At 46.4% G+C, this 26,348-nt stretch overlaps 2 protein-coding genes across 2 annotated transcripts in view; one reads left to right on the plus strand and one right to left on the minus strand.

The window, feature by feature from the left end:
• LOC138489153 (ras-related GTP-binding protein A) overlaps positions 1-11,077 on the minus strand; it is a 242,202-nt gene extending 231,125 nt beyond the window's left edge. Inside the window, exon 1 of the mRNA XM_069616808.1 lies at positions 10,854-11,077. The gene's annotated coding sequence lies outside the window, so the exon portion shown is untranslated. The remainder of the gene's footprint in view (positions 1-10,853) is intronic.
• A 720-nt stretch (positions 11,078-11,797) lies between these two features.
• The window catches only part of SMARCAL1 (SNF2 related chromatin remodeling annealing helicase 1), a 979,995-nt gene continuing 965,444 nt past the window's right edge, over positions 11,798-26,348 (plus strand). The window contains exon 1 of the mRNA XM_069616809.1: positions 11,798-11,873. The gene's annotated coding sequence lies outside the window, so the exon portion shown is untranslated. The remainder of the gene's footprint in view (positions 11,874-26,348) is intronic.

A 26,348-nucleotide genomic window follows, 5' to 3' on the forward strand; every position in this document is an offset into this window, starting at 1 on the left:
GTGCTTGGCCATACAAGCTTGAATTTTGCTATATATTTAGGAGTATTGAGTCAGTGCCGTAGGTGCCTCTGAGTGCAATGAGGATTTGCATATTGTCCGCGTAGTTGGTATAAGATACGCCAAGGTCATCTAGGTGGTCGGACAGGAGCTTTGTGAAAATGTTATAAAGGGTTGGGGAGACGCACAAGACCTGCGGGATTCACACGTGATTGGAGAGGGTTCAGCAGATGCAGCTGGAGAAAACACCCTCCTAGATCTGTCAGAGAGAAAGGAGGGGACCCAATCTGCAGCTTTGGTGGAGAAGGAAGCTGCTGTCATAAGAGGACTAGTTAATATATATAGTAGTTGACTAAATTGAATGTTGCCGATAGGTCGAGTAAGGAGTATGGCCGGCTTTCCATTGTCCCTGGCCTCACCCATCTGGATTTAAGTCCAGAAGGGCTGTCTCAGTCCCGTTTTGTAGGTCTGAACCCAGATTGCCAGAGGCCCAGAAGATTATTGGCTTCCAGATGGTTTGTATCTGGATTTAGGTTGCTTTATCTAGTATTTTCAAAAGAAAAAGGCACTGTTGTGATTGGTCAGTAGTTGGTGGGAAAGCTAGGGTCGAGATTGGGCTTTTTGATGAGAGGCATGACCCAGGCATCCATCTGATCATCCTGCGCGAGGCCAGAGTATATGATCACAAACAGGTTTTCAAAATATTTGAAATGTCACCTGCCAAATGTGGAGGCACGGAGTGCAAAATGGATTACAGCTACCACAAAGCTGCGTTTATACTTCTCAAACATTTATATAGCGATAACCACTAAGATACCAAGAGCAACATCGACTTAAAACATTTTTTTAACCTTTTCTTTACATGCCAAAGATTTACATTAACATGTTTAGTGTGTTCCATAGTTAGATGTCCAATAGCAGAAATACAGGACACCCGTTGGACAGCAAATTAAGCCGTTGCTGTGCGATAATGTATACGATGAAGGATACCTCAGGGGTAAAGATTTTAAGATACAAGCAAGAACCCAGCCATAACGTAATTTGCCACCTCAACTCTACACATACAGAGCGCAACCTTTCTTACTTGCCTAGAGACAATTATCACTAGTCAATAGCTAATTGGAGCCCTGGCGTACTTCAGGTTTTAAAATGCTGTGTTAAACCTTGCCTTTGACAGACCCGTGAATTACAATGGGCAACTTCAAATTAATTTAACAAAAGCAAACGGTTCACATAGTGCTACTGTGAGGTCTCTTACTAATGTTGAAGTCATTCTTTCTGTCAAATTCATGATAAATGCAGTCCAAAAGACAGGTCCTCCTACAACACCCAACACCAGAAATGGCTCAAGAGATCATAGCCAAGCTTTATTTTTGAAACAAAAGGATTGATTTTATTTTATCTTTTAATTTGTAGAGCGCCCTAGCATCCCAGAGGCATCGAGGCACTGTTGCAAGAAAGTGACTTAGTTACAGGATGATTATTTGCACCAGGATACATTGAGCGTTGACACAAAAAACAAATATAAGGGCAGAATAGTTACACACAGGTTACATTCTAACTTTTTGTGTGATAGCTGGTTACACAAACAGCATTCCTTAGGAGTTACATTTGTGGTGAGTGGAAGCAAACAGTATAAGGAATGTTAAATGAGCAGGCTGGTTTGTATGGCTTTCATGAAAGCCATGTGCGAATCTATAGATCTGAGATGTGTAGGGAAGGAGTTCAATGCGTGGCTGCCATAGCCGGAACACTGAAGCCTCCTACGTGTGTTCTTAGGGTCTTGGGAATGGTGATGCGATTGGTGTAGGCAGTCCTAGTGGGCACAGGAGCAGAGAGAAGGGGGATACTATATATCCACTCCACATAAGGTGGTGTGTGCCAATCTCTCTAAAGTTTTAGGAGTGATACAAGTATCCCTCTTTCCTTAAGAACTGTAGTTACTCAAGGATAAAGAAAGAATCTGAAAGGAGAACCCAAAGGGTCCAGCAACACTGCCCATAAGAAGCTGTGTGCTGCAAAAGCTAAACACAGATGCCTTTAAAGAGATCTGGAGGAAAGTAGACCCCATAGTAAAAAGGTAAAACACAGTGAGCAAAGTTCCAAAAGTCAGAGCAAATATGAATGAATGAGTGGAAAACGACTCCCCTCATTCAGGATGGAAAGAAAAAGGTCCAGAAGTTGAGCAACAATTGGTGGGGGTCTCACTGGGAGAGGGGATGAAGCATAAAAATAATCTCCCTAACAATCCCCATCTCAACATTTTGTAGATCTGGAAATCTTACAGCTATTCCTCACTCAATCACTGGAGTCGCATATTATGCTGAACACTTTACAAAGCATACAAGCAATTAGACAACACCCATGTAAACTATATGCATATTTTGATACAGTTCCATCAAGTTCAAAATACATCTTTTAACACATTTCTTCGCAGAGCACACATGATGATTTAGAAAATGTCATATACATGGTGTTCTACTGTTACCAAATCATGATGTGAAAAAACACACTGCTCTATGCTATGTGACAAGGCAAATATACACTCTGCGTCCTTATCAGTATTTGTTACATGGACATTGTTCTAAGTATTGAAAACGAAATTGAGTCCTAGTTGTGCCATATGAGACAAAAAGGTATTTTAACAAAGGGTTTGATTAATTTAAATGCAATACATTTTTTACGGTGGAAATTAAATTAAAATTTGTCGTACACAGACTGCCAAGTTTACAAAGCAACATCATTTTATATCAAGTAATTATAAATAGAAATTAATACTGGATACTGCTGCTTCAGATTCTATAAGATTTAAAACCATGGGTTATACTGCTTAGGAGTATGTCCTTGAATAATTGACAAATGGTGCTTAAGGTTAGCTGGAATTATGCATAACAAAAATACATAATCTCGATTTTGAATGTCTGATGTGATTTGTAAATGCCATTGCACTAAGAAAAAGAAATTAGGATTTCCAAATGTTAATCTGATGAAGAAAACAGTTGATTGGCAATACTCCTTGTGAGAGGACACTTTAGATTAGCCTACGACATCATCAGAACTGACATTTGCATAGTCATTTTTTCAAACTCAATGAAACATCTATCAGACTAAGCTCCAGGGAGGTTTCAGTTTTTGATGGTCAGTCTAAGCTTACATTTACATCAAAGCCTTACCAGACAATCAAACTTCTCAAAATATTTCCAAATATACGCAGAGGATTCACAGGTACCATGGATCCTGAAACCTGATAATCAGCATACAGCTGAACTCCGCCAGAGAATCCACAATTGCACCATAGAGGGCTGGGAGGGCAGAGAGGGGAAATCGGTTATGCAAACCAGCTCGACCAAATTTGCCGTATTCGTAGCTGCATTCTAAAGTGTGTGGATGGATAGCCATGCTCAGCCCTCCAGATAAAGTGTGCATTTTTTTAGTTTATTTTTTTTCAAAAACGCACAGAAATCTTGTCAATACGGCCCTTTTCATTCTTCCTTGCGTACCACTGAAACAGGCTATTTATGGCAGCACCCCCATAAATCATGGAGCTCACTGGTGACAGACTGGCTAGCAGCAGCTTGCAAATCCACTATTTTAGAAATCGACACAGTTCCTTGAAAGAAGCAACTGGGATGAGCCCTGGTCTGTTTCATTTTTGTAACGCTCTCCTCTGTTAATGATTCTATCAAGATAATACTTTGAGTAATGTAAAAGGGAATTTGTGTTTTGTTTACTTTGTTCAACTGTCTGCATTTCGTAGGTTACAGTGCTATTAAAGCATCATGAACATGCTTTTCACTTTACTTAAGGAGAAATGTAGTATTGTGTCAAATGAAAATGGTGTTAAACAAGGGCTGCATTTCTGCTTAATCGGGGCAGGCCAGTTGCAGCGGCATGGGCATTTCATACTTTGTTTTCTTTTCATCACAGAATAGAAAGCACAGCAATTGCATAGCTAGGCATATGGTCTGAACTTTAACCACTTTTCTGACCACCCACCACAAGCAGGTATAATGGATACAGGCAGAAGAAGTGCTGTATATTTTTTCAGTGGCACAGAGTGTACCTGTACCTCTCAACAAGACATATATTCAGGCAAAGCAGCCTAATTTATCAACGGGCCTGCTATACCATACGCATGTCGTCGCACAATGCCAAATATTCACGGCAGGGCTGATTGCATCATGCCCACATTTCTTAGCAGGAGTACTATGTTTTGGGACAATACCTGAATTTGTCAACAGAGGTGCTGTTGAGAAAGCACGAACATGTGTTGGGATTTTCTGCACCAAGTTAAAAGTACAGAGCAAGAACAGTGTCTGAGCTCTTCCCACCAACCTCCGACAGGGTGAGAAGATGGCATTGCTGTCATGTACTTCAATCCTTATGCTCGGTTTAGTGCTTTTCAAAACTTCTGCTTCTCCCATGTCCAATTACTGAGTTCCACTGCCAAACCTCTAGCACATTTCAAAGGCTCAATATGAATCTCCTGATAATGTATGATAGTCCAAACAGGCTTAGAGCTTGTGACAAACCATTTAGGTCGGGAAAGTGTCACATGGAACTGCCAGAGCCCTAACCCTATGTGCCTTTCAGTGTCAACAGCCTGTTGGGACAGCAGCTCAGTGGGTCAATGACCCTGCTGCAGAGATGTTTGTGTAATCTGTTAGTTCAAATCATGTTAATAGGCGAGTTAATGAGTCTACATCAGAGATATGCATTTAAGATGCAGGTAACTTTCAATTGTAACACGGCTGACTTAACATTCGACTTATCAAAAAGGACCACTAAATGTTCAGTGATTCAGAACACACATTTCATCCGGGATCTCTACTTGTAATGGCTCATAACACACAGCTCTTCAGGGCTGCTATACTTGGGATGTGATTCTCCTGAGCCATTACATAAGGACTGCTATATATGTAATGGCTCAGAACACACACCTGATCAGGGCTACTGTACCTGTGATGGCTCAGAACACAACTCTCCAGGGCTGCTATAATTGTAATGGCTCGGAATGCTGATGATACACAAGTACTTCTACCCCTCTCAGGATCATACTACAAAGATGCCAAGGCCCGACACACTATCTACTCCACCATCCAGGCTTGGGTGGCGGTAAATGGCCTCTTGCTCAATGGGGAAAGACGGAAATCATGATACTAGGTGAAAAGAACACCCTAACCAAGCTTGACAAATTATATGCCAACTTTACCATTGACAACTCCACTATCCCGGTATCTACAGCAGTCAAGACGCTGGGAGTATACTTAAAATCCTCACTAACCATGACCAGATAGGCTAGCGCCATCACCTCCTATCAACAACCATTGGTGCTAAATTAGACTATTGTAATGCGCTTTTGACAGGCACATCCGATAAAAACCTAAACAGGCTTCATGTCACGCAGAACAATACTCTCTGTGCTGCCGTAATCATCCCAAGAAGGGAACACATCTCCCAGGCCAGACAATCAGCTCATTGGCTCCCGGACAAAAAATGCATCACTTTCAAAATCCTCACCCTCACACATAAATGCCTCACTCTATCCGCACCCTCATACCTATCTGAGACTTCCTCCAAGTCCTCCTCCACACGTCCCACAGGACACAATACACTAACCAACTCCATTTCCCTCGTATCAACAGAGCCAAAGCCGGTGGCCTAGGCTTCCCATATATTGCTCCCAAACTCTGGAACGCACTACCTACAGACATCGGAGCAGAAAACTCACTCTCAGCATTTCATTGGAAACTCCTTGCACAGTAAAATGCAACCGTATCTGTAAATATGTAAAATATTACATGTAAAATATATTGCCTGTAACCATATTGTATCATGTATATGTAACTAAGCTATGTATGTAACAAGCGCCACGATGCCCATGGGCTTTTGTGCGCTTTACAAATCAGAATAAATAATAATAATAATCTCATATGGGCTCTTGTGCTTGTAAAGGCATACAGTGTCTGTAAAGCATCTGCATTCAAACAAAGTTGCATCTGGTCAGACAAACCTCTAACTCTATAATTCACAGCCTAATGGCCAGAAGAAGGTTTGCACACATCTAAAAAGAAGCACCCAATGGTAAAGCCACACTAGATTTTTAAATAAAAGCTTTGGGGATATTTATTGGTGCAATCGACAAACAGAAAAACAAGAGAGGAAGAGCCACTCTGAAGCTAAGCAATACAGAAGAACCAAGGTGTTGGGAGGGGAGCGAAGGGACAGAAAACATACTAAACAATCCAAAACAGGAATTCCAGCAACAGGAAGCGAGAGCAGTGAGCTACATGATAGGGCAACAAAGAAAGTGAAAAGGGAAACTAGGACATACACACAATAGGAGCGAGGGATTGAAGCAGAGCAAAAGACATTTGGCGACAGTAAAATAAAACACAGATCAACAGCAGGTGGGGAGAGATGGAAAAAGAAAAGCAAGACTACAGAAGGGCAGGCCAATAACATAAGAGACAGTGCAAGAAAGATTATCAAAAAGCTCATGGTATCCCAAGCTCTGGTTCTCTCTAGCTTGGACTATTGTAACAGCCTCTTTCTAAATCTACCTGCATCTACTCCAGAACAGGACTGCGTGACTTGTCCTTGGCCTCAAGCCCTGGGATCGTATCTCTCCAGCTCTGAAATCTCTCCACTGGCTCCCAGTGGATGCAAGGATTAAATTCAAAACCCTCTGCATTGTCCACAAGGCTTTCTGGGGCCTGGGTCCAAAATACCTTCAGCTATCCCTCCGCAAATACCTCCCCTCTCGAGCTCTTCGTTCCTCTACCTCCAACTTCCTCAGGGTCAGTCGTTTTTCTAAGAAACGAGCTGGAGGTAGATCTCCCGTCTTCGGCTGGGACCTCCCTCTGGAACAGCATCCCTGCCACTCTAAAACTTGATGAGAACCATCTCCGGTTCTGGAAGCACCTCAAGACCTTCCTCTTTTCTTCTGCCTTCACTCCCCCTCTCCCCTGCTGATCTGTTCTCTCTTGGCACCGTGCACCTGGCCGCCCTCTGTCCTTCGGACCCAGGTACCTGCTCATCCTGCCACCCTCCCGCACTGCCTCCGTGCCACCCCTTGCACTGGGGTCTGTATCTGTACCCCTACAGCCCTCCACCCCTTTTTCTTCCTGCACTTATCAGACCTACCCTGTCTGCTGCCTTAAACCTAGCACTTGCAAATTGCTGGCTGCATTACCACTGTTTGTTGCCTTTATTATTTATTTATGGTTATTTATCTGTTTCTCCTCTGCTTCGCACTTTCCACTTCCATGCACTTTTCCCCTCCCACCTCTCCCATGCACTTGCGCGTTTTCAACGTCACTGGGCCTAGTAAGATCGCTGTTTTGTTCTCCCCTGTTCCCCTCCCTTGCCGCGCTCTGAAACACTTGTGTACGAGCACGATAGAAATAAAAATATCAATCAAAAAGGAATTAGCAACCACTACAGAGAAAATGAAAAAACAAATATAACCAAAGTAAGGACATGAGAGAAGAATAGGAGTTATATCAACCAATACAGCGAGATATAGGAGGGAAAAAGCAACAATAGATGCAGAGATGGGAGAAACAGACCGCAAAATGTGGCATCGCAACAAAGGTGAGAGGCGGAGCGTCAAAAGCGAGAGAGTAAATAAAATAGCAAAGGGAAGGAGAGATGCAGCAAAAACATTGAGTGGCTGTCAAGCAGGTAGTGCCAGGCTGTAACAGTAGGGAGTAAAATGAGAGTAAAATGCGCTCACTCCAAAATCCTATCTAGAGCACTGGCCGTGCCTGCGACAGATGTCCACAGAAGTGGTGCGTTTATACATACCTTAAACTCAGATGGAACTTATCTTCGATATATCTCTGTCATCCGATTGTTTGTGGGGAAGAAAAATCCAGCTACCATTGTAGACTTTTCTAGGCACTATGGACAAGCTACCATCACGTCTACCAAGTGCGATAGACAGGCTGTCTTAGAATATCTTCTAGGTGGAACAGACAGGCTACCATAGAAACTAGGATAATGGGACTCCCTTAAGTGCAATTTACAAGTTACCTTTATGTTCTTACTATATATCTTCCAAGTTATATAAACGCTAGCCAAAGAATGCGATATCAAGGATAACTGCATATAACCACTGTGCATTACAATGGCTAACTTACGCAGTTATAAGTGCAATGGAGGGTTATAAATATATATCTTGGATCGTCATGGGTATGCTAAACATTATAATTCATCTTCTTGGTGCAATTAACAGTCTGTCTTCAAAGGACTTCAGGCGCATTGAGCCGGCTCTCCCTATGATCTTCAGAGTGCTGGGGATATCATCATAAAATATCTGTGTAAATGGACAGGCTTGCGAGAGAGTGCTACACGATTCCTACCCTCATAACATCCATCAAATGAGTCACCGTTCCTAGCCCCTAAAGTCCACCTAAGTGCACCACATTCCCTACCCCCAACAATCCATCTAAGCGCGTCGCATTTCCTGCCCCCAAAATCTATCAACGTGCATCACAATTCTTCCCCCCACAAATCCATCTAGGTACACCACTTTTCCTACCCTCCTACAATCCATCTAAACGAACATTCTGAGTGCTTGTTGGGACTCCCCTTATATATTTGACATGAGAAGGGCTACCAGTATGGGTGCTATAGGTGTGCATCCAAGGCAAGTGTAAGGTTTCATGTCCTAAACGGCTGTCCTGAAACTTTTTATTGTTAACATACAAGCTACCATCAGACTGTCAGGTGTTGTAAACCGGTAGCATGAGCACACCAGTCAGAGCGAAGGAGGCCTGGGAGCAGAATTGTAATCATGCAAAAAGAGTGGCATGGGTTGAGTTAGCAGGATGGTGCTTACAAACAAGGCTATGGTGATGGAAATGAGATGGGGAGTGGGGGGCGATTTCAGATTATAGTAGGGAATAGCCAAGTTTTGAGGGCCTTTGTAAAAAGGGAGGTGGTTATCAATGGGGCAGATGTGTAGAGGAAGGGAGTTCCAGATGGCAGGGACTTTGATGGAGAAAGGGGATCCTCCCAATCTGGTGGAGTTGTAATGGGGGATAACGAGGTGAAGAACGGAGCCAGCTCTGAGGTTCCTGGTGGGTTGATAGCGTATGAGTTTATACTGGAGGAACTTGGGTCTGTGCTGTTGGGGGCACCGCGAGTGATGCACATGGTTATAAAAAGTAGTCCCTCGACCGATAGGGTGCCAGTGTAGTACTCTAGTGCGGGGCTAATATGTTCTTTAGGTGAGAAGCCAATGAGGAGACGGGCAACGGAGTTTTGGATTCTTTTGAGTATCCTGAGCTGGAATTCTGGGGGGCCTAGATAAATGTGATGAAATTGCTACATTCTTTTTGATATATACGGAATATTGAGTGACTGTATATTAACATTTGATAAATATTGTGTTTTTTTTTAATTACTGTTTGTAAAGGTTTGCTAACCAAATCACACCAATATTTATAAAGTATCCTTTCCCTTGTAAGATTTATTTTATTTATTTGCATTTGTTAAACGCACTTGCAGCCCATAAGGCATCGAGGCGCTGTTACAGAGGATACATAGATTTAAGATTACATACGGGTGCCAGAGGCTCTTAGTTACAGTTTGGCAGGCAAATAGGCAGTGGAGGATACATCATACAAAGATGTAACTTGCACACATAAAATGGAGGCAACAGGAAAAAAGGAGTGTCCCTGCAGGAATCAAGAAAGTTGCACTATCTAGCTACTCTAACTCTGCCCTGTCATTCCAGCAAACTTCAAAAAGGTATTCCAGAGGTCAGAAACTTGGTATAAGAGGGTTTTGACGGTGCCTGCTTTTGAAGCACGGTTCCCTGAAGACTTACACATGGCTGTAATAGAGATGGTCAGACCAGGCAAATTCACATTGTTCCTGTCACAGCTGGCCCTGCACACAGAGCCGACACCAGTATAATATTAACTTGCTGTAAAATTGTGTGCTCTGATCATTCACCATGCCAACCAAAACTAGGTATGGCTTACATTTAAAGATTTACATGCCAACAGTCTGACTAAGGCATACAAACTTAATTTAGATCAGACGTGCAGCATATTCAAAAAGCCACCACTGCCTGCGTTTGTGCATCAGCAGCTGTCCAGGATGCACATGTGACCTTTAAACCTACCCTGTGCCACTACAGAGCAGGGGACATGTAGACCCCTATGCGCACTACCATTGGCATTAAGCATTTACGAAAAGGGGTTCCGTTTAGCAGACCTCCCCCCGTAGTAGAATTACCTGCGTCATTTTATGCGATTAAAAATAAAAGGCCAGGGCTTATTTCAGACCCTTCCAGATGGCAATCCGTCAATCCACCAAATGTCACACACAGAGCATACATCAGTTTCCACATTTGAACACCCATCGCTTCACATATGAAACCAGGGGAAAATAGAACAGAAAGGAAGCACATTCAAACAGGCACTCCACACACCGCAGGCACCCGACACCACGAGCCTCTCTGCGAGCCAGAAAACCCGCGTACTGGACTGAATAAAGTTGCATTACCATGCGAGTCTTTTATTTTGCACAAGCTAGGGCACTTTTTTCCACCCTGATAAAAAAAAAAAAGGAGGAAGAACACCGGAAGCCTGGATAGAAGCAGAATTCAACTGCGGTTCTCTCAAATACCAGAGATATCTACCAAATTTCAGTTTTGAAAATTGTACTCGTGATAACTAGGGGGCGGAAGGCGAGGCTTGCGGAGTTGAGAAAAATACAGCTTGATGCACTTTGAGAAGGTAGGCATGAAGATCGGAAAAGGAATTGGGTGAGCAACACCTGGCGCCCTTCTCCCACCTCGCAAGCTCTCCACCGCTCATTCTTCCTGCGGGATCACTTACCGCCGGCACAGGGCTTTTCCAGATGGGCTAACGAGCTGAGCTGAACTGAATTGTAGCAGATAAAGCGCCTCTGCAGTTAGTGTGAGCCTCCCAGCTGCTGTGCTTCGCTCATCACGTGAAGGTGCGATCATGTGACTGCCTAGACCCCGCTCCCCCAACCTGGCCCCTACATTTTACTGCGCATGCGCCCGCAATGCCAGTGTTTCTCGTTACGCGTGCCTTATGTGCTACCGCCACCCATCACCTTCATTTTCAGTCAGAAGTAGCACGATTACTCGGCAGTGCAGGCAGCCTGCAACTGAGAAAAAGACTTGGTGCATGTATGCGCTGCCCCATAACTTAAGGGCTAACCAAATTAGCGTGGTTTCGTACTCTTAAGGGAGATATGTCATATAGGCATGTGTTATAAACTCTGTATGAGTAAATATAACCCGGAGGCATACTGCGAGAGACAAATATCCTTCATTTCTTGTTTTTAATCTGTGCCGAATGTTACATCTAAGCGTGCCCCAAGTCGCCCCATAGCCCAAACTCTTCCAAGGCGGAAGAGCCAAGTCCCAGGCGCCATAAGTGTCAGGAAATTAATGATGAAGAGCGTTTGGCTGCTGTGGGGACTAGGGAAACGGTGGCAGTATTTAGGAGATAGTATTGAACTAAAGAATCAACGGAATGTGATCTAGATTATTCTGTTTCTCCTGTAAACATCACAAAAAGGTAAACCGCAGGGCATTTTCAATTACATTTGTATTACAATTGTATGAAACGCTACTAATATTGAAAATCAGTGTAAGTCATTGATATGTCTTTTCATGAGTGTGAATACATTTAGTTGTCGCATTGACAGTCCTCGCGACAGGCAGGTATTTCAAATGTGACTAGTACAAGATGGCGGGTCCAATCGCTCCCCGGAAGGCGGAGCCGCTCAATTGTCTGTGCTGCTGCCTAGGAATGGCGTTACACAGTGACGTCAACTCTTGCAGTACTGCTGCTGCGGGAGGCTCAACGCCAGAGCTATGGCGGGTAAATATTTCGTATTTTGCGGCTGCCGTGGGCTTTTGGCTTAGCGCAGTTGGCGGGTAGGAGATGCTGTATAAATGAAATGACATGGCATTGGTGTGGTGCCCTACACCCCGCCTTACATGCACTTAAAAAGAATCACTGGTCAAGTAATAAGTACCCTGTGTTCATCTTCCGTGCGGCGCTATATCAAACGTGCAAACTTTACAAAGTAGATGTAACTAGTAGGAGTCCCCACTTCTCATCGCGCAATGCAGTAACTGCGTTGATTTCAACTTTTACATACTGTATTGATAGTGTTTAGTCTTGGTATTGTGCCACATCTGTTTGCCAATATATAACTGCACGTGACCTGTAGCTGAACTAGCCCTCATTTGGAGGGTGTCACCTGCCTTGGACTCGTCATGCTTTCAAGATGCCAAATGAGTAGTGTGATGTTGGATTTTGTGAGGCAGACGGGAGGTGGGAGGAGTTGTGAGCTTAAATGGAGCCAAATAATAATTAGTGGGTACGGTGCACATCATCCTATAGGATGGGGAAGCGCCTGCGTGGTCCGCCCACGCCTCCGATAATTAAGAAGAAGAAGAAGAAGATGCCAAATGAATGCCCCCGATAACGCTGCTACTCTGCCTTTTAACCACTTCCATGCCTTGTGTTAGGCAAGCATTCAGTAACCCTGTGGGAGACTACACAACCATTGTCCTCTTGGTATTAGGTAAACCACCCTTTGGTATAGGCTGTACACACGTTGGTAGTGCAAGCTCAAGAGAAGTAAATGTGAGCTGTAGCAATGAAATCTACAAATACAAGTAGCCAAGTAACCCTTATACTAAAGGTTTTTGTTATAAATAATTAACAATCGTTTTTTAATAAGCATTCTTTTAAAAGGGCAATGTGTGTAACAATCAAATATGCTTTTCCAGAATCAACACAAAGTTAGTAGATACTCTTTAGAGATGCTTCTTACACACTGAGGTGACTAACTAGGACAGTAATGGCATTTATGTATCACTAGTACGCTTTGTAGATTCTGAGGTTTGTAGAAAGAAAAGGTTAGTGGAAGGAACAGGTTCTCGGCGCATGAGAGCACTTTAAATCTTCCAATGAAATCTAGATAAAAACCTTTCCCAGCAATAATAGTTAAAAAGCCAAGTTACCACCTATGAAAGACAGTAAGTATCAATGTCAAATGGACTAGAAGAGTGTGCATGGAGCCAGGACAGCCAAAGCCAATTGGAGCACAGTCTATGAAGCTGAGGCACTTCTTAGATCGCAAAGTCTTCCACAAAGATAGAGAGTTTGTTGAAGAAAAATCACTGTATGGTCGGTCACAAGCTGTTACACTTGTGAAGGGTAGAGTTGAAATCAACTCTAGCAAAGTAGCTACTGCAAGTCTCAACTGAGATGAGCAAAGCTAAAGACACTGAGGTAAGTACCCCAAGCTAGAACAGTACCTTTGGAAAGAAGATGAGCAAAGCTAAAGACACTGAGGTAAGTACCCCAAGCTAGAACAGTACCTTTGGAAAGAAGAAGAGTGGTCCAGCTGACTTCTGTCTGGTTGCAGTGAAGATCATCCTGGGTTTCTGGACCTCAGTCGTGGGGACAAGAGGGAGGACGTCTGGAGGACTACTGCAGCAGCAATTCGGAGGTCGGCGGCCAGCGACAGCTATTGGCTCTTTTCAGATCAGTGGTACTTTGCGTTTCAGCGCTCGGTAAACAGCACCACCACGGATCTTGGACAACGGTTGGGCTTCCTTCACTCCTTGAGTCCTGCACTCTGGTGAGGGGACTCAAGCTCTGGTCGTCCTGCTTCTGGAGGGTCCTGGGGAGACTCCTGGAGCTTCTGGCCGGATCACAGACGTCACACTCGACTACGGATTTCTCGACCCCTGGCACACAGTTCCTACAGCAGCAAAGTACAGCCAGTCGGGCAAGATGGTCCAGTGGAGTTCGTCTCTGGGTTATTTGGTCCCACAAGGGATGAAGTCGTCCCTTCCAGAGCTTCTCTTGTCAATTTAGAAAAATAAGTTTTAGCACAGCAGCAGGGCTTCACTGGGCAATTCAGAGGTCCAGGAGGATGCAGCAAGCTTCGTTCACGGTTTCGTCAGGTTGTTCTTCCCAGTGGTCGACTCTGTCTTCCGTCCCAAAACCTTCGCCTTTTAAGCAGGTTTCTCCCATTCATGCACAGCCTTGCTGTCACTCAAACAGCAGGACAGCCAGCCAGCCAATCAGGACTGGGTGCATTCAGGCATTCCTAAAGACAAAGGACGGGGGAGTTAAAGCAACTTTCCTCACTTCCTGCCCTTCTAGACACACTGGAGCCCGAGGTGGGTTTCAGTACTGAAGCCCGCCAAAGGTAAAACGAACACAGGGCTCAAACCTGGCTTGGCCGCAGAGTAAAACCCAAGAAAGACCTCACAAACATAAAATATTACAAAAAGAAGACTGGGGCCATTTTGACAAAATGGTCACCCATGGGTGCTATACTGCAGCTGAAGTTTCAGCCTGTGGTAGAAATGCACAATAGTAGGACAATTAAACTACTGCCACCAGCCATTTAAAGTAGTGAGGGTACTAGGTAACCCCCGAGCACTCCACATAAAATGGGGTGTGCTGGACCTATAAAGAGAAAAGTAAGTAAAGTCAATTTCACTTTACTATTCTTGGGAACAATATTTCACACAAGAAAAGGTATTTAAACCTTATTAGAAATCTAAAGGATTTTTCTGTGCCGCTTCACTGAAGGTGCTGTGTGTCACCATACAAAAAGTAGATGCCTATGGAGTTTGTCAGACTCCAAAAACAAAGGAAGCACATTGTGGAATTATGAGGCAGGAAACAGGTGGATGCTGAAATAATATTTATTTCTGGGATAAGAGTAATTGTCCAAATTAATAAATAAAATGTCCAGGCGGTTTCTTCACCGCGGGGTCTTCCTTCCCCAGTACTCTAGTGAAGTAAGGGGCTGTCTTCAACCTCGAGGTGTCCGGATAGGCCCACCACTCTGTTCTGACATGGCTCCTCTCCTCTGTGTTCTGTGAACATAACAGACAGTGTTTGTTAAATTAGGCGTGCCTTTGTACTGTCTCCCATATTCAAACCCCCACCAATCACTAGGGTCCCTGCCTAGCCGTTCATTCATTGGTGGGGAAGGCTTGGTCCCGCCTCCCTTAAACCTCGTCCTCCCATCCGTCGATTCCACCTGCCCCCGGAGCACAGGGTAAAGTCTTGTGGTGCTCTTATCAGCATGGACAGGGGAAAGGCTTGTGGCGCTTTTATCAGCGCGGTTCGCTCGGAGCCGGGACCAGGATGCATACAGGCGAACCCTGGCATCTGGATTCCCTGCCCAGCTTTGTCGTGCCTTGTGACTGCGGTGGGGTGTCTCCTGGAAGTACTCCCGCCCACCCCCGCAGTCCGTTCTGCAGACTCCATGAAGGTAGCACCCCCCTTCTGGCCTGGATCCATTGTACGGTGAGTAAATGTTCATGCAGACGCCGATGCGCCCACCCTGCGCAGCGTTTTCCATCGTTGCCCTCCTGTCGGGCTCCCTGCCCGTATAGTCCCTTATGTCCGTCCGTCCTCTGTACGTTGTCGGCGTCCCCGGTGTTCATCGTCGGTTCCTCCTTACACATACTCACACCGGTTCCAGGCCGATTGGGCCAGTGAGAGCACCTGGACAGGTAGTCGGCCACCAGCTGAAACCTGGCCGGTCTATGTAGAGTCAGGAAATCGAAGGGTTGAAGGGAGAGGAACCAGCGGAGGACCCTCTGGTTGGTATCTTTGTGCCACGGGAGCCATTGCAAGGGCGCATGATCCGAGAACAACGTAAAGTGGCATCCTAACAGATAGTACTTGAGGGAGTCAATGGCCCATTTGAGGGATAGACACTCCTTCTCAATAGTGGAGTATGCTGACTCATGAGGCAGTAGTTTACTGCTGATGAAGCATATGGGTTGTAGCTCCGCCCCTTGTTCCTGTGAGAGTACGGCCCCCAAACCCTGCTCCGAGGCATCAGTTTGCAAAAAGAAATGTCTCTGAAAGTCCGGGCAGCACAGGACGGGTTCCGATGTGATCCTTTGTTTCAGGAGGGCAATGGCCTTTTGGGCTTCTTCGTTGTTTACCAAATTCTGGTTACCCTTGAGTCTCAAGGCATCGGTTAGTGGTGCGGCAACCGAGGAGAAATCAGGTATGAACCTCATGTAATAACCAATGAGTCCCAGAAATGCCCAGATCTGTTTCCTGCTCACGGGTGTTGGAATCCTATGTATAGCTTCCGTTTTGGTTATTTGTGGTTTTAGAACGCCTCCCCCCACAATGTGTCCGAGATATTTTGTTTCATGGGTTCCCAACGTGGTCTTTCTGGGATTTATATGTAGACCCGCCATGTGTAGATCAGCCACGACAAGTTCCAGGTGGGTTAGATGGCTTTCCCAGGATCTGCTGTATACTATGATGTCGTCCAAATATGTCTCCTTATCCTTGGAGCGCAAAGGGATCTGCCAATAGCCCTTTGTTAGGTCTAGGGTGCTCAGGAAGAGGGCAGCTCCGAGTCCTCCTAGTAGCTCGTCCATTCGTGGCATCGGATAGGCCTCGTATCGAGATACTGCGTTCAGTTGTCTGTAGTCCATGCAGAAGCGGATTGAGCCGTCCGGCTTAGGGACAAGTACTATAGGCGATGACCATATGCTGTTTGATGGCTCAATAATTCCCATGCGCAACATTTCATCCACCTCTGTATTCATGATCCGTCATCTGGCTTCGGGTATCCGATAGGGTCTAAGTCGTACGATCTGTCCGGGCTCTGTTTTTATCTCATGTTCCAGTAGACTGGTTCGCCCCGGTACGGCGGAAAAGGCTTGAGCGCAGGGGAATAGCCTATTCAATAAATCCGTCTTCATAGTTGGGGACAGGGCGTCTCCCCACTGGACGTTGTCCAGAGAATCGGGACCAGGGTTCACTGTTTCTTCGGTGTCTGTTTCCTCGGCGGTTCCATATGCAGCTACCAGTGGTTCGTTCCACTCCTTCAGTAAATTGATGTGGTAGATTTAGTCAGTGGTGGCTCGGTCGGGTTGGTGTACCCGATATGTCACGGGGCTTAGAACATCTGTGATTCTGTAGGGTCCTCTCGATCTGGCCAATAGTTTGTTTGCACTGGTTTCTAGGAGGAAGAGTACCTGGTCGCCAGGTTTGAAGGACCTCATTCTGCTTCCCTTGTAGTTTTTCTCCTGTGTTGTCTGGGCCTGAGTAAGGTTTGCTTCTGCCAAAGTACGTAGTGCCATTAAATGTTCCTTCAATTCCTCTGTGTATTCAGTTAAGGATACTTCTTCGGAGGCCTCCCAGTCTTCTTTAACTAGGTCCAAGATTGTCCGGGGTTGTCTTCCAAACAACAACTCAAAGGGAGAAAAGCCGGTGGATGATTGGGGCGTGTCCCTTAATACCATTAAAACCAGAGGTATCACTAGATCCCAATTCCTGGCTTCCGGTCCGGTGACTCTCCTCAGCATTTTCTTGATCATCCTGTTATATCTTTCGACCAACCCATCTGTTTGGGGATGGTACACTGATGTTCTTAGCTGTTTAATTTGTAGACGTTCGCATACCTGACGTAGGAGAGTAGACATGAAATTTGTTCCCTGGTCCGTGATAATTACTGAGGGCAGGCCCACTCGGGCAAAGAAGGGGATGAGTTGATAACACAGTTGTTTGGCTGACGTCCCCTTGAGGGGAAAGGCTTCCGGGTATTTGGTGGAATAGTCCACTATGACTAGTAGATATTTATATCCTCTACTGGCTGGCTCCAACGGACCGACTATATCCATGCCGATCCTCTGGAACGGTACTGCAATGAGGGGTATTTTCTGAAGGGGGTTTTTGCGGGTAACACCCCGCTTGTTAGCTGACAGGTAGGACAACTTTTGCAAATCTGTGCCACCTCACCATAGAGGCCTGGCCAGTAAAACCGTTTGAGTATGTTCTGCTGGGTCTTTAAGGAAGCCATATGGCCTCCACAGGGGTGGTTGTGTGCTAGTTGTATAACAGCGCGCTGCTTCTTTGGAAACACTATTTGTTCCTTGACTGTCCCATCGTCCGCCTTATACCTTCGGTATAGTAGTCCCCGACGAAGCAGGAACCCCGGCCCCTTGGAAACGTCTGGATCCCCTTCTTGGGCTGCTCTTTCCCGAGCTATCCTGAGGGTGTTGTCTGTTAGGGTCTCCCCCCCTAATGGTATCTTCGTTGTCCTCTATCTTCCAGTCGATTGGCCTAATCATATAGCTAGACTGACACCAATCCATACGGGTTTGTCTCTTCTTACCCATTAGGGCCTTTGGACTAGCCGTGTCCGTTCCTGTGCTGCCAGTTTCAGACTGTATTTCCTTCCCTCCCTCCCAGGTCATCAGTGCCTGGTCAAAGTTGGGCAAATCCGTTCCTATGACTACTGGGGCAGGCAGAAAGGGTAGGACGGCAGCCCTTAAAGGAGAGTGTTTATCGTTCAGTTCAATTACCACGTTCTTCATTGGATAACGCTTTATGTCCCCATGAATGCATTTAATAGGTACAAACACATTATGTAAATTGAGTGTTGTACTTACAGTAGGTGATATGGCGGTTTGCCTGCTGCCGCTGTCCAGTAGAGCGCGCGCTGGTCTACCGTCTACTCGTATGTCTACGACGTAGGGTCCGGGGATGCTTTCTTCCGACATAGGGTTCAGATATCCGATATCCATTAGCTCAGCTGTTCTCCTGGGACAAAATCGGGCGATATGTCCCCATTCGCTACATTAAAAGCACTGGGGCTGCCTGAACCCTGGTGGGGCCCCAGAGGGTTTTTCTTCGATCCCAGACTTCTTGTCTTCTAGCCTCCTTGTGCCTTCTTCGGGTTGTCTCCATCTCATTGGTTGGGTACTGGTACCTCTAATCATGTGGGGATCAGTTATCGGTATCGCGATGCATGCTGTCACTCCTGTGGGTTGCAATTTGTGGTACCCCGCTTTTTGGTACGCTGAGGCGATATCCATGGCTTCCGTTAGGGAGGGCCGGTGGTGTTGTCTCACCCACCTCTGTATCTGCCCTGGCAGTGCTTCGATGAACTGTTCCAGGATGATTTTGTCCAGTATCGGTTGGTTTGCCGGCGTCTGAGTCAGTAGCCATTTCTCAACCAAGTCTTTTATGCGATAATATAGCTGTCACGGGCTTTCCCCAGGTCTGTGCTTGGTGTCTCTTAATTGGATTCGATAGGCCTCTTCATCAAAGCCAAGGCGATCTAATACTGCCGCCTTAATTTCCCCATATGGAGTGTTGCCGTTAGGGTTCACCGCCTGGTTGGCTCCCTGCATGACTCCAGACAGTAGGGGAGCGACATATTGTCCCCACCGTTCTGGGGGCCATTGGGCGTTCCTGGCAATTCTTTCAAAACTGGTGAAAAAGAAAGCAGGGTCCTCGCCGTCTTTATACTTCTGGAGTAAGGCTGACGGAACCATTGGTTGGATCCTCGAGCTCGCCATCATGTCAGTGAGCTTGGAAATGGTCTCATGCTGTTTGTCTTGTGCAGTAGTTTGCACTGTGCTCTGCAATTGAATAGCCTTTTGGAAGGCTTGTCGATCGGCAGCTGCTTGTTGGTTTTGCAGCTACACCAATTGCTGTAGCTGTTGCTGCCCTTCCAATAGGGTTTTAATCAGGGTCTCCATGTCGCTGTCGTGATCCCACCTTCGTTGCCACTTGTGAAATTATGAGGCAGGAAACAGGTGGATGCTGAAATAATATTTATTTCTGGGATAGTCCAAATTAATAAATAAAATGTCCAGGCGGTTTCTTCACTGCGGGGTCTTCCTTCCCCAGTACTCTAGTGAAGTAAGGGGCTGTCTTCTACCTCGAGGTGTCCGGATAGGCCCACCAATCTGTTCTGACGTCGCTCCTCTCCTCCGTGTCCTGTGAACATAACAGACAGCGTTTGTTAAATTAGGCGTGTCTTTGTACTGTCTCCCAGATTCAACCCTCACCAATCACTAGGGTCCCTGCCTAGCCGTTCATTCATTGGTGGGGAAGGCTTGGTTCCGCCTCCCTTAAACCTTGTCCTCCCATCCGTCGTTTCCACCTGCCCCATGGAGCACAGCGGAAAGTGTTGTGGTGCTCTTATCAGCGCGGTTCGGTCGGGGCCGGGACCAGGATGCATATGGGCGGACTCTGGCGTCTGGATTCCCTGCCCAGCTGTGCCGTGCCTTGTGACTGCGGTTGGGTGTCTCCTGGCAGCACTCCCACCCCCCCCCTCCCAAAGTCCGGTCCGCAGACTCCATGAAAGTAGCCCCCCCCTTTCTGGCCTGGATCCATTGTACGGTGAGTAAATGTTCATGCAGACGCTGATGCGCCCACCCTGTGCAGCGTTTCCCATTCGTTTTCCATCTTTGCCCTTGTGTCGGGCTCCCTGCCCGTATAGTCCCTTATGTCCGTCCGTCCTCTGTACGTTGTCGTTAACCCGGTGTTCGTCGGTTCCTCCTTACACACATAATCCAAATCGGGTCAAAACACACGAGAGAGTGAGAAAAAGAGCTCACTCCAGGGTTAAAATTAAAAAGTCCTAAAGTCCAGCAAAAAGAGCTGGGGGTCTGTAGGGAATTAGCACCGAAATGGGAATTCTCCCTAACACATTGTTATTTGTAATTCTTCATTTTGATACATACTGTTGTTGAAAAGTGTTGAGGTTGATCCGGATCACCCCAGATATGAATACACGACACACCATTGTAGTTGCAGGGACTCATGCCCATACTGGAGGGGGGCTCCCTTTTATTCACCCCGGTGACATAGGACGTCACAGGTGACGTCCTATGTCGCAATATCCTATCCACCCATCCTAAACAAAACACATTTCCAACGTGACAACAGCAGAGTATTGCACCCCCTCCCTTACCCAGTACATAGTCTCAGAAGCTCCTTGGTGCTCTCTGCTCCAATCTCTGAGGGCATTGGAGTGTCCCTTTACGTGGATATTCCACAGTTGACTGCCCCCAGGCAGGATTGCTCATGCAGCTGTTCTCCTTCACCCTGATGACCCGTGGGGTATATTCCTAGCTCTCGGGTGACATTTCTTGGGCTTCCGCGTGGCTGCTACTTGGCGTTCTCTGAAGGCATCGAAACCAGCGGCAGTTCCTTGTTTGTGACTCACAGCAGTGACCAACTGCAGTTCCTTGTCAGCGACTCGCAACCTGTCCTTGTTTGACGGCAACAATCCACAGGGCCGTGTCATAGGGAAGGCAGAGCATGTGAGTCGGATATTGTGTGCGGGCCAGCACCATATCTCACACTTCCATGGGAAGGGGAGCCAAATTATGAATTTCCCAGGGGGTGCCTAGATATAGGGAAGTGACATTGCCAGCAGTGATATCACCAAATTTGTACTTAGCCGCCAACTGAAAGGGGGACACAGAACAGTGGGAACAGGGGCTAGCATGTACTGCATATACTAAAGTCAAGTAAGAAGGAGATGCAAGCCTTCCAGTAAGCCGTCACTGCCCCTACTCCACAATCATTCAGGTTGTGGCAACCCTCAAAAGGTTGATCAACACGAATGGGATGGGAGAACAACCTGCATGCTAAGTTACCGCTGCAAGGAGAAGTACCACCATCACCAATTTATTTTTTCCAATTCAAGGAAAATAAGACAAGTAAAGTAGTGAGGGAGAGAGAGACAGTGACTGGGATAAAGCTGTGCCGAAGGAGCTCCTATGTAATGAGCTGTTTAAATATCAGCTTTTCTCATGTACTTAGCAGACGTGTGGGTCATTGGGGTACTGTACAGTATAGTCAGAATCAACTAATGAAAGATTTCACTCATTGGTGGCATGTGCAAAACAGAACCGGGGTGGGTCACAAACACATTCCTGGAGACATCCAGAGGCAGGCTAGTTTAGGGAGTAACATGTGCAATGTTATACACCGTACGCGACCAGGCGGAATGCACAGGAATTTCGCCTGACTCGAATTAGCATAGTATTTTTGCATTTCCTGAACCACTTTTTTCTTACCTCTGTTGAGAGTACAGTGTTGTCTCCTGGCGCCATCCCATCCATATACAAGGGAATTCCTCATCAGCACGGGAACATTGTAAAATGCTTAGCTGTACTGATCCATTCAGACTTTCAGTACCATAGAGTCCAATTGGACCTGCTTGTAACTGCGTAGAGCGATCTACAAGGAGGCAGGGGTGCACCTAGGCCAACATTGTTTAGGAGGAGGTCTAACCCTTCAAATGTTGGGAGAGGTGCAAGCTTCAGAGACTTTGTTGTTCCCTCTGGGGTAGATATGTATCCGCGCCTGGTCTGTAGGGCTGGCTGAGGGGGTACCTCTCGACATATTTGTCAACCATAGGTCGGTTAGGAATTCGTCCGAAACAGAATGGGTGGTTACGATGTTTCCTGGTCTTCTTCCTTGTCATCTATTTGATAGGAGGGGGAGGAGGAGGTAGGCTTCCTCATCCCTCTTCAGCCCATTGAACATGTCCCTCAGCGTTTTACACCCCGCCTTTTGCTACTTGTCAAACTCCGCCTCTCATACCTGGTGTAAATTGGAGATTTCTGAACAAAGGTGTTGGTGGGGAGGGGAAGATGGTCAATCCCACCTGCCTCACCTCTTCATCCCACCACTCGGCTACTAGCGCTCATATATCACTGCTATACATGCTTGCTGGTCTGTCTTCCTTCTGTCGCTCTAGGACCTCCTCTAACTGGGTACCTGCCACTGCCCTGTCCATGGTTCTCCGCACCTTCCCCCGGGTCTTCCCTAAACCAGTCTCTAATCACTCTAACCTGTGCCGCGAGGTAGTATGCTCTAAAGTCAGGTTCTCCCAGGCTTCCTTGTCTCCTCTGGGTTCTCGTGACCTGTCTTGATACCCTAGGTCTTTTGTGGTTCCATATGAATGCCCCTGGATGTTTTTGCAGTGTTTGGAAGTAAGTGTTGGATACCCGTATCGGGAGCGCCATCAAGTGGTAGAGTAGCTTTAGAAGAATTACCGTTTTCAAGACATTGACCCTCCCCAGCAATGATATCGATAGGTGACCCCAAGAGGAGTGCATAAATGGCGGCAAATGACGTGTCTAACTTGCCTGTAATCATTACACCTAAGTATTTTATGGCTTTATTCGCCCATCTATACGGAAGGGATTTCTGTAGAACCTGGACTTTTATCAGGCGGGACCGTCCGGTTCAGAACCTCCGATTTGTGGGCGTTTATTTTGAAACCTGCCACCTCCCCAAATTGTTGCAATACCCGGTCCACCGACCCCAAGGTCTTCTGTGGCTCCATAATCAATAAGTCATCCGTAAATGCTGCGACTTTAGGTTCTATCCCCCCAAAGGGGATCCCTTTAATTTTCCTAGTGGTCCTAATAGTGGTGATGAGGGGTTCAAGGTGGATAGCGTAGATAGCAGGGAATGAGGACACCCTTGCTTCATGCCTCGAAAAACCGGGATGCTCTCAAAAAGTTGTCCATTAATTGCCAGGCGCAACCTAGCCTTTTGATAGTTAGCTTTTATCATTGATAAGAATTTCGACCCAAATTCCATCTCTTCCATGGTGTGAAAGAGGAACTGCCATTCAACCATATCAAATGCATTTTCGGCGTCTAGGGCTAAGATAAGGGCCGGAATCCCTGCCTTGTTAGCCTTTTCAATGAGGTGACTGGCCCTTCGAGTATTGTCACTAGTCTGCCTGCCTCTTATAAAACCGGACTGGTCCGGGTCAATACGTTTTGGGAGGAACTGCTCAAGTAGGTGTGCTAGGATTTTCATATACATTCTTATATCAATATTAATTAGTGCTATTGGCCATAGGAACCGCACTGACTATTATCTTTCCCCTGCTTCGGTAGTAGCACCACCTTGGCCTCGTCCATTGATGGAGCAATTCCTCCCATGCCCCCGAAGGAGTTAAAGAGCGGGACCAGTATGGTATTAGTTTCCGTGAAGGATTTGTAAACATCTGCTGAGTATCCGTCCGGGCCGTAGGTTTTCCACTTGGTAGATACTTCCTCCGGTGTGATATCTCCTTCCAGCTCATCCCTTTCTATACTGGTGATCTTGGGCTTGAATCAAGATATTTTATTTGTGCCTGATCTGTAGGGGCTTTCTACTTGTACAAAAGTGTAGTAGTATCTTTTGAACTCTTTCATAGTGTCAGGGAGGGCTGAACTTTCCTTACCCCGTTCCGCTTTAATTTTTAGTATAGTTCTTGACCCTTCTTGTTTCCTCAATGTCCTTGACAGCAGGAGTTGTAGGATCTCTGTCTGAGGTATGCTAGAGATCTCTCAGCTGCTTTTGCTTGCAGAACTTCAAGGTGGCCCTTTATAAGTCGGTACTCCCTCCTGATTGACCCTCCAACCCCTTCCGCCATGCAGGCCATTATTTGTTACAGTTCATCCTCCAGATCCATTTCCAGTCGCGTCATTTGTCTATCCCTTCACGTTTTCAGGGCTATAAGCATACCTCTCGAGGTATCTTTAAAACCATCCCCTACCATTTGCTTGCTTGTTCTTCCTGTGTTGTTATTGAGGAAGTACTCAACTGTGTTGTCCCTTACCCCCCCCCCCCCCTTAGGGTTTCGTCTTTAAGTGTGTGAGCCGGATACCACCACCTCCAGAGCCCAGGCGGCCGTATCTCAAGTTTATTGACAATGTTATGGGAGCGTGGGTTGCCAGGGCAATAGCGCCCGCATCTATTTCTGACACCATTCTCAATAGTCACCTCGACACCCAGGCATAGTCGATTCTAGAAAAAGTTCTGTGCACATGGGATTAAAAAGTGTACCCCTTTGTGTTCCCTCGCTTTCCCTCCCTCCGTCCACTAACACCAGATGAGACATTCTATCTTTTAGCTCCTTCGATGGCTTGTCCTGTTTGTGGCAGATCCTTGCACTCCTGTCTTCGCAGGGGTCCCAAGCTATGTTAAAAATCACAACTAATATTATAGGGCATTTTGCAAAAAACCTCCAGTATGTTTAATGATTGCGTAGGAATGTGTCCTGTCCCACGCTTGGGGCGCAATGGTTGCCAGTGTGTATGCCCCCCCATTGGAAGATTGTTGTCAAATAACGTCCCTTTGAGTCTCTCTCTGTAGCGACAATATGAAACACCAATGTATTCCGTAGGGCTATCAACACGCCCCACACCCCCTATCTTTCCTGCTGCATTGGCTTGGTAAAGTTTACGGTAAGCCCTTATTCTTACTTTATTCTTATCCTGATTCAGATATTTGTTTCCTGGAGGGCTATTATTCCCGGCCCCTCCCAACCCAGAAAGTGTTCTAGTTGTTTACTTTTCACAGGGGATGTTCAAAGAGATGATCTTGAGTGTGTCCCTCCTAGCCATGGTCATGCTCTGTTTGTGTACTACCGCTGGTGGTGGACTATGATAATTACCGCCGTTCCCCTCCCCCCTCACCGGGCAGGCTCAACCAGCCTCTAGCCCCCACCCCCAACCTCCATCTCGGGAGTTGAGCCCCTGCACCATCCCAGGGATTTCCTGTGCGGGTCCCCCCACACGCATATGTGATTCCAATCTAGCCTATATGCCCCTTACTTCCCCGGTACCCCCTTTCAGACCACCCTGCCCAGACTGGTCTTGAATTTGCTCTCTTGGGAACTAGTACATTGCTTTAACTTGTTCGTGATCTCGGACGTAGGGTCTCCTTTCCCCTCAGTTCCTTCATTGGTGGTCTAGGTCAGCCGTTCAGTACTCTTCTTTTTTTCCTGGGTTTCTTTGGTATATATTTGGCCCATTCCCACTACTTTCTCTTGAATGGTTCTCTTGCCAGCAATTGGGCTCCCCCTTGATCCTCTTCATCTTCAATTCCTAGAATTCTCATCCCTTCCTCGCACGTGGTGATCCGATGCTGTTGCACGTCCCATTCAAACAGAAGTCTAAAGGGAAAGGTCCACCTGTGCCGTTTGTCACTCTTCCTCAATGCTCTGACCACCGGGCCCATCATTCTCCTCTTCGCTAAAGTTATCTGTGCAAGGTCCTGGTAAAGTTGCAGGCTGGACCCTTTGTACGTAACTGTCCCTGCTTTCCTCGCCACTGCCAGCACTCTTTCCTTCTGCTCATAGTTAAGGCAACCAGCATGTCCCTGGGCCGTACCCCCGGTTCATTTCCCTTTGGTCTGACTCTGTTCACCCGATCCACCGTTATCCCAGCATCATCCTCTATATCTATTAAGTCTGCAATCACCTGTTTGATAATTGCGCTTAGATGCTTGTCGCTCACTTCTTCGAACAGGCCTTTTATCCTTATGTTATTATGATCTTGACCGGTTTTCAAGGTCTTAGCTTTGAATCTATGGGTTCTGCGTCCCTTTCGACAGGTGCTCCACGAGCTCATCTATTTTCTTTGTGCCGTCTGCTATTTCCTGAACCGCATTTTCCGTGGCGCCCATTCTCTTCCAGTTTGTTCATATCTCCCTTTACTTCTTGTAGAGCTATGGACAGGTCCTCTC

This window comes from Ambystoma mexicanum, chromosome 9 (genome assembly GCF_040938575.1).
Source record: "Ambystoma mexicanum isolate Mex_15411 chromosome 9, UKY_AmexF1_1, whole genome shotgun sequence".
NCBI lineage: Eukaryota > Metazoa > Chordata > Amphibia > Caudata > Ambystomatidae > Ambystoma > Ambystoma mexicanum.